This window comes from Marmota monax, unplaced genomic scaffold (assembly GCF_021218885.2).
Source record: "Marmota monax isolate L192 unplaced genomic scaffold, Marmota_monax_Labrador192_F-V1.1 WCK01_AAM20220418_F8-fsc00288, whole genome shotgun sequence".
Classification (NCBI taxonomy): Eukaryota; Metazoa; Chordata; class Mammalia; order Rodentia; family Sciuridae; genus Marmota; species Marmota monax.
This window is the reverse complement of record NW_026693586.1, coordinates 352646-361468: the sequence shown is the minus strand read 5'-3', so window position 1 is coordinate 361468 and position 8823 is coordinate 352646. Positions and strand designations below refer to the sequence as shown.

Here is an 8823-nt window from a genome sequence, read left to right as displayed (position 1 = left end):
CGTTAATTAATCCCTGATGGGATTAATGGAGTGGTGACTGGAGACAGGTGGGGTGTGGCTGGAGGAAGTGGTTTACTGGGTGTGTGGCTATGGGCTATATATTTGTATCTGGCATCCTGAGTCTCTCTCTCTCTCTCTCTCTCTCTCTCTCTCTCTCTCTCTCTCTCTCTCTCTCTCTCTCTCTCTCCCTCTCTCTCTCCCTCTCCCTCTCCCTCTCCCTCCCTCCTCTCTCTCTCTCTCTCTCTCTCTCAGCTTTCTGATCACCATGTGAGCTGCTTCCCTCTTCCACACACTCCATCATGATGTTCAGCCTCAACTTGAGCCCTGAGTAATGGAGCCTGCTGTCCATGAGCTGAGACCTCTGAAACCGTGAGCCTCCAAATGAACTTTTCCTCCTCTAAAATTGTTCTGGACAGCTCTTTTAGTTACAGCAGTGAAAAAGCTGGCAAAAACAGACAGGAAGGTAAGTCTGGATCAGGGACGATTTCAACAGGTTGGCCTCAGACCAAATATGACAAAATGAGGTCACAGAGGAAGAGCAAGGTTGCGCCCTGAGGTTGGAAAAACAAAATCCATGATATCAGTGTCCATTTTGGGAAGATAAAGATTAATTACACCGCAGTACAAATGCTGAATCTTTAAGAAGTTGGAGATATGAAGTACCCTGATTTGATTGCACATTGTATACATGTATTGAATCATCACACTGTGCCTCAATTACTGTGTGTCAGAAAAGACTGACTACAGTGTAATGGTTCATCTGGATTGTCAACCTGATGCCCAGGAGAGATGCCCAGGACCGAGAGGATCCCCGTGTGCCTGTGAGGATGTTTCCCGAGATGATTGTCATGTGGGACAGGAACTGAGGGGAGATGCGCCATGAGTGTGGCAGCTCTGTGCAGCAGGCAGGGCTGGTGGGACAGAGGCAGGAAGGAGGACGCTGTGCAGACACCAGCTCCTTTCTTCTGCTGCACACCTGAGGAGGACACCGGACTCCAGGTTCTTCGCTCCTCCAACACAGAATCGCCCCAGGCCTTCAGTCTCTGACTGGGGCTGCATCCTTGGTCCCTTTGGCTCTGGGCCTTCAGCCTCTGGGACTGAGCACTACTGATTCCTGCAGCCCTCCAGCCTGGAGACAGCCACGGTGGGACGACCCAGCTTCTGATCCTTAAGCCCATCTCGTGCATCCCTTTTAACAAACACACAAACACACATGCACATCCCCATAGACTCTGTTCTAGAGAGCCTTACTGATACACATAACCTCTGTAGAGAAGTGGTAGTGGTTTTTGTAGATAGAAAATTCTTATTAGCAGTTCATCTCATGTCTCTCACAAAGTGAATTTGGCTTTAGGTGGCATCCCTGGAATTTTGAATCTAGATGGAGACATGAGCACCCTGTTTTCTCTGTCTTTAGGTCGGATCAGGCATGAAATATTGTGCCTGGGACATTTCAGAGCACAGGTGGTGCTGGGCTTGCAGTGGGGTTGTGTCACAATCATGCATTTCATGTGCCCGACCTGCCTACACCACAGCTCAGCAGCACGGTTCATGGTGGAGGATCAGCTCTTCACCCTCGTGATCACGAGTATGGCTGGGGTGTGGTGGCAATGCAGGGCAGGTGGACTCTTCCTCACTGGTACGATTGCTCTTGAGCTGCCTCCTGACAATGCACCCAGGTGTGGCCTCCCACTGTCCCCTCCCTCGTCAAGACACAGGCCGGGACACTGATAATTTTTGTGGGCCTCTAGGACAGTCCCAAACTGGAGCTCCCTGGGCATCTTCTACTGTTTCCCAGATTGCTGCTGCTCCCTCAGGAGGAGAGGGGCTGTGGAGAGAAAGAAGGAGAGGAGAGAATCTTTTTCCTTTTTTATTGGTGCATTATAGTTGTACATAACGGTGGGGTTTGCGGTTACATGTTAGTTCACACACATGATGTGACAGTATAAAAGGAGGGAATCTTTGGGCCATAGGCCCTTGCTTAGGCAGGCCACCATTGATGGATATGAAGGGGAGCCACCACGTTCTCACATTAAGATCTGAAGCATTGAATCACTTGCTTGAAGGATATTGAGAACAGAATAAATTGACTTGGGGCCTAAAAATAATTTCTTGCTTCTTCCAGAATCACTAGGGCTTCAGAACCTGTGGCAGGTTATTGCAGAACCCTGAGGGACTTTGTGTCCGGGAGTGATGGCAGAGGACCACGAGGATGTTCAGACAGTACCAGGTGTGCTTTCCCTTGGGGCTTCTGGGTTGGGACCTGGCTCATGTAGCTGAGGATTTGGGGTGAAATGAACCCAGCGAATAGCTGTTTGGAAAGTTGACCTGGCTGGCTTCCTGAGGAACACCAGGGTTGCTGTAACTAACCCCTAAATCAGAAAACCAGTTCCCTGGCTTCTGGTGTGTGGAGGTTACACCCTCTGCAGAACACTTTGCATGCAGCTGGTGGGGCCGGGAGTACAGACGGAGAGCACAGGCCCTCGGTCCCCGCTGTCAGATGGGATCTGGGCGTCTCCCCCTCCAGGAAGCCGGAGAAGAGTCCTTGGGGTGCCACGCACTTTTTTTTCCTTCTGCCCTTTTCCAGGCTCATTGAAGGCTGTCTAGGGCTCAGAATGGGCTGGCCAGTCCTCCAGTCAGCCTGCCCCATGGGTCAGCGGTAGGGACGTCCCAGCAGGTGCAGCCCAAGGTTAAGACCTTTTACCCTCCTGCGTGCACTGACCCCAGGGCAGTTCAGGGAACGTGGATTTCTTCTGCTTCTTCTCCTCCTTGATTCTTCTTGTCTGGCTCCCCAGTCAGAGAAGAAGCATGACTCTGGCCTTGGGGAGAACCAGGTAGAAACCAGGAAATCCTTGCCCTGAATGCTGGGAAGGGAGTTCCCCAGATGAGCTTCTAATTACAAGGTCCCTTTGGTATGCCTCCTTAAGGTCCCTGCCTTGGGATCCCACTGGAGGGGTTGGGTTTTCCCGCAGTCCTGATCATGCTTTCCTAGCTGACACCTGCTCCAGAACCCGGTGCCAGCAGGTGTCTCAGAGAGCCCAGAGGCTTCATTTTATGGAGCAAGAAACAGGGAGTGGCTGGCCCAGTGAACGAGTCACAGTTCTGCCCATTGACTAGCTGTGTGGCATTGGGAAAATGTCCGATGTCTTACCTGCTCTGAATGTTAGTTTTTACACCTGCACTTCAGAATCAGAGAGGTTTTTGAAATAATAGGTCCCTCGATAGACTAGTTATTAGTTGAGTAACCGGTTTCCATTTTAGAGAATGAAATTGGAAGACTTCCTCCTAGAAACCCTGGGCTGGGCATTGGCAGCCCGGGGCCTGGCAGAGCTGGTTACTGGGCTGGGAACGTGCAGCGTTTGTTCTTGGGAGGGAGTCTGTGCAGCTGCTGCTTCCGGCAGCTGTGGACGCGGCTGCTCATGTGCCCAGCAGCAGATGTGTGCTTCCTACAGGCCGCACCGGGAGATCTCAGAATCTGAGAAAAAAAGCTGCTCACATCCCTCCCCAAGTACCCCCCAGCAGATGCAGAGGGAATGTGGTCTCAACAGGTTGGTTCTGGGCCTTCCTGTTTTAAAGGGTCTGTGCTGGTGGCTGGTGAAGGTCTGAGCAGCAGGGGCCTGTACCTGGGTTTTAAAGGGAAGACACTCCCCTGGATCTAATAGGTTGAGGTCACTGTTGCTCTGAGGTCAGGGAAATACTGCAGAGAGTTCAGCCTCCCTATGGCTGCTGAAGCCAATCAAACTTCCAGTAGGCCAGGGGTAAACGTTGGGCCGCCCTCAGTCCTGTCTACTGGGAAGTCTCCTCAGCCTGGCACAGCGAGCATTGTCATGGAGATGGGGACATGTGCTCCCTGACAAAGGCCAGTCTAGGGAATCTTCTGGGGCATCTGCTGCTGGCTGGAACTCTGAACAGCTGAGTGAGGGGTAGCTGGTCTTGCTGGTAGAGTCTTCCTTTCTTAGGCTCTAACCCAGTCCCAGTGATGGAGGACATAATAATGATCTCAGAGGATATAACATAGCCCCCTTGTGTTGGGCAGAGGTCTGGCTCTGTGAGACTACTGCTCACTGTGGGCCCCGGACCCATCGCTCAGACTGGTGGCCAGGGACAGAACACACCCTGCCTTTGGGGAGGGTGCCACAGAGTCGATGCGCAGCGCAGGAAGGTCCCCTTCTCCTTCCCTGGTTCATCTGCACTTGCTCATCCCACTAACAAGTGTTTCCTGTGTGTGTTTCGGTGCCCTTGAGATGCAGAATGGAGCTGGCTGGGAAGGGCCAGATGGGGAGACAGGCGGTCAAGGGACGCTGAGGGAGGGCCACAGGGAGGGGCTTTGCCGACTGGGATGGAAAGAGGAGCCTGCAGTGTGTTGCATGAAGGTTGAGCCGCTCCTGCCTCTGAAGACTTTGAAAGGTGGAGAAATGGCTTTGAGAGGGTTTCTGGGGCCGCCCACCCTGACCTTTTAAGGCAGCTTGAGAGGTACAGGACTGGAGTTGCTGAATGGTTATCCTTGGCAGCTGATTGCCTTGTGCAGACCCTGGGTAAAGTGAGCAGAGGACTGGGGAGAGGGGAGCTTTTTGCTTTCCTCCCATCCTGGCTCACTGTCTCCCCAGGAAATCCTCTCTCTCTCTCTCTCTCTCTCTCAGGTTCCACACCGAGCATTGTGTTCCACTGCTCACCTCTGCCCTGGCCCAAGCTTCCCGTGTTCTAAGTAAGTCTGCAGAGGACCTCGTGTTCCGTCTGATCATGTGTGATCACGGGTGAGTCTCCCTGTCTGAACTGGAGGGAGCGACCACTTTCTCCTTCTTTGCATACCCTCTGGGGGCAATGTCGGGAGTGTCCAGTGGCTGGAAAGCAAAGCTCGACTTACTGTAAATCCTCTCCTGGGCTGGCTTTCCTGTTTTTAAGAGGATGTGGGTAGAGAAGGTCCCCTACCTCCCCAAGGAAAAGGATCCTCTCCCATTCAGAACTGCGCTGGTGAGTAGTGTGCTCCAATATCCACACCCACCGGGAGCCCAGGAGTGTGGCCTTGTTAGGGAGCGTAGGTAGCGAGTCGGCGAGGCCTGCATGCCAGCCATGGTGTATTCTAAAGAGGGTTGACAGGGACGAGCAGAGGGAAGTTGTGATGTCATACACAGGTCCTGGGCCTCCCTGCTCTTCTCTTTTCTTCTGGAAGAATGACAGGGTCTTGATGAAGGTCTGTGGCTCTGTGCCGGTGACACAGTGCTGCTGGCCCCGTGCTGCCCCGTGGACAGCTGGCTGTTGGGTGTGGTGTGCATGGGTCATTGTTTCTGCATCCGTGGGAGCAGCAGTGTTGGGTGTGTGGGATCTTAGGGTGACACTGGTCCCAAGTCATCAGAGTCCCTGAGTAAAGAGCCACAAAAGCAGCTTGGCAACCAGAGCCTTGGAGCTTGAACCCACAGGGGCTGCTGCTCCAGGATCCTGCTGCATTCTGTGTTCCTCACTGAACCCACAACCCATCTAGGTTCCTCTGCTTTCAGAGAGGGGCTGCAGTCCAAGAGCAAGGACACCGGGTCAGTCAAGGCTGGCCAGGTTCCAGCCCAGCTCTAGCTGACTCTCACTAATGTGTGACCTTGGAGAAGGCTCTTCACTTGGGGAAATCAGAGATCATAGATTAGGTTATGAGGATGAAGTGATTTGATCCATGTAAAGCACTTCAAACGGTGGCTGGCACACAGAAAACTATTGCTTTTATGCTCAGAATATGTCATACCCTCGGGCCTGTTGACTTGTATTAATCAGTTGAATATGAATTTGAAACAGGACTTGGTGATTGAAGGTGAGAAGACAGAAAAAAAAAATAGAAAGTGTATTTCACTATCATGCCTCTGTAATACGGCTTCTGGAGTTTTACCAATCAGCAGAGACTGGCCTCCATCAGCTGCCACAGCTCATTAGTGAACCCTTGGATCCTTACCCACAGATGGGAGTTTAGTCCTTTTAGTCATTTACATATATCCTTTTAAAATTTTTTTTATTTGTTTTAATCAGTAATAGACAGTAGAATGCACTCTGATACGTCGCGTATAGTGGAGTCTAATTTCTCCCTCTTCTGGTGGTACATGATGTCGAATGAGTTACTTTACATATAGCCTTTTACTCTTCCTCTTTGTTTAAGTCTATGGATTGAGGAGGCAAAAATTTTTTTGCTTTTACACAACAAGACAATATATTGTGACAGAATGCAACCCATGTCCACCCTATTTTACAGCCAAAGAAACATTTGCCTTCAACTGCAAGACAAGAACGAAATTCCACACCAGAGTTCCCAAACACACAGTCCCCTGAAGGAAACAAACAAACAAAATAAAACATGGAAACAAATCAGGCTGGGAACTTGAGCATACATCAGATGAGCAGGGCAGGAGCCGAAGACCTCCCACCCCATCCCATCCCCAACCTGCTGCTGACCATTGCAAATTGATGAAGCCCCTGCTGGGTTGATACCATGGTGCTGATTGAGAACTCCCAAGGGAGACTGCCCTCCCACCATCTCACCTGAAGGAAACGGGATCACCAGGAAGAAGAAGACAGTTGGAAGATACAGGTTCATGGCTGCCCAGGGCACAGAGCTGCTCCTCCCCTGGCTGGCTGGTGGGGAGGTGGCTTTATAGAGCCTGGCTGAGATGGGTGGGGCTGGACAGTGGCCTTCTTCTTCCTGGGAGCATACAGCTTCTGCAGGGTTGGAGGAAGAACAACCCTTTGTCATTCAGCATGCTAGGCAACTGCCTCCTTTTCTACAAACCACCCGAGAGGAAAGGGCTCAGCTAGGAGCAAAATGTTTCCCCTGAGCAAAGCTAGACTGGAAACCAGGCTCTTCATGCCTGCCCCAATACAATTCCTCTCACACCTCAAAAATGTAGGGTTAGGGTCTACACTGGTCTTCCTTCCCTCCTTAGTCCCTCTGAGAAATCAGGGAAGTGCTTGTCATAAAACACAGGCTTAACTCAAGATGGGGAAGGGTGTAGGCAAGAACTCCGTGCAGGGGCTCACGGATGCAAAGCATCTCAAGGTGTCCACTGTGCCTGACCCAGGTGCTCAGAAAGTGCAGAAGGGAGGCTTCTTCCTCTTCTGGTGGCCTATTGATCCACCTGGCTCAAGGGCAGACACTGTAGGAAATTCCCCAGCAGACTACCTAGATGGGCTTCATTTTCCAAATAGCCGTATGAAATGTCGGCCAGGACGTGGGGACTTTGAGGGGTCTGGGAGAAGTTCCCACTTTGGAGTGGATGAACTGGTCTCTTGCCAGGAGAGCCAGCGTCCTGCTGAGCACAAGGATGGGTGCCCAGAGCCAGAGTAGAGCTTGACAATGTTTCCCTGGAGCTAGAGACACAGTTCTGGGAAAGGATCATTAGGCTCTACCCCCTAGGGGCATGGATGGGTGACTGATACTGGAGAAGAAGCTAAATTTGATTTTATTCTTCCCCTTGAGGCAGCCTTGTACCTCCCCAGCCCTCACAATAGGACTCTGAATCTGCAGTGTGAATCTGCAGTACAGCTTGGTTTTATTCAGCATAGCAGGCGTCTATCCTCTGGGTCATTGTTCATTGTTTATCTCAGATTCCTTTTCTCATAGAGTGCACTGTTCTTAGAAGGATTTTTTTTTTTTTTTTTTTTTTTAGCATGAAATGAGGTAGAACTCACAATAGGCTTTGTAGGCATACCTTTGGTCCTGGTTATTAAAGTCTGTCCCTGTACTTCTCCCTCCCCCTTGGTTCCTTTCTGATCTCCTTTTGATTTGCATGAGATCTGCCCCCAGATCTTTTCCTTTTTTTCTCTCTACTTTCCACGCAGGAGAGAAAACCTTCTGAGTTTGACTTATTTCACTTAATATGATGGTCTTTTAGTTCCATCCATTTTCCTGCAAATGACATGATTTTCATTTTTGTTTACGGCTGAATAAAACTCCATTGTGTATATATACCATAGACCTTTATTGTATTTATCTATATGTGGTACTGAGAATTGAACCCAGTGCCTCACACATGCTAGGCAAGTGCTCTACCACCGAGCCACAACCCCAGCCCCAACCATATTTTCTTTATCCAGTCATCCATTGATGGACATCTAGGCTGGTTTTATAGTTTCTCTTGGCCTCAGAATCTTAATCTGCAAAATGATGATGTTGGTTTTATTGTGTTCTCTTAGGTATTTCTTAGCTCTAAGAGAGTAAGTGTATAGTCTGTACATGTGTGTATTTATGTATACATGTGCATATTGATGTCTTTATATGTCCTGTGTTTGTATATAGATGGTAGACCTTTCCTTCTCCATTAGACCTTTCATTCCACCCCAACAAGCACATAATCTAGGACCTTCCTTTTATTTTAAATCTGACTCAAAAATACTTACTCTCAAGTTGCTCTCAGGATTACTTGCACTTTCTAATCTGTGGCTTAGTAGACACTGTTGTGGGAAGGTGCATGTTGTGTATATGTGAGTGGGCCAAGTGGAGGAAGTTTATGGACCCTCCTTGTTTGTGCTGAGCCCCTCAGAGCAGGAGAATAAAGGTGGAGACTTCCTTATGAAGGCAGAGATAGTTCTCAAAGATTCCTAGGGTACATTGAGGTGCTTTCTCACTTCCTTGATCCCCATCATCTACTAGTGGCTACTATTCTCTTCTGTCTCTAAGTAACTTTAAAGTTGCCTATTGACAGTCATCAATTAATAATAAGAACATTTCCCTCATTTTTTATATCCTAGGTGGCCTGATAAGCTTCTTATGTTTACCTACATTATCTCATTTAGTACTCGTCACAACCACATGTCACCAACCTTACTCCAGCTATTGTTTTTATTAACACTCAT

General features: G+C 49.7%; 1 long non-coding RNA gene across 1 annotated transcript; it reads left to right on the top strand.

Annotated features, from left to right (window-relative positions):
* Nucleotides 1-1541: 1541 nt before the first annotated feature.
* On the top strand, nt 1542-8048 carry LOC124102891 (uncharacterized). Its single transcript, XR_006855027.2, has 3 exons — nt 1542-2230; nt 4641-4754; nt 6227-8048. It is a non-coding gene; the product is annotated as an uncharacterized LOC124102891 (long non-coding RNA).
* Nucleotides 8049-8823: the final 775 nt, after the last annotated feature.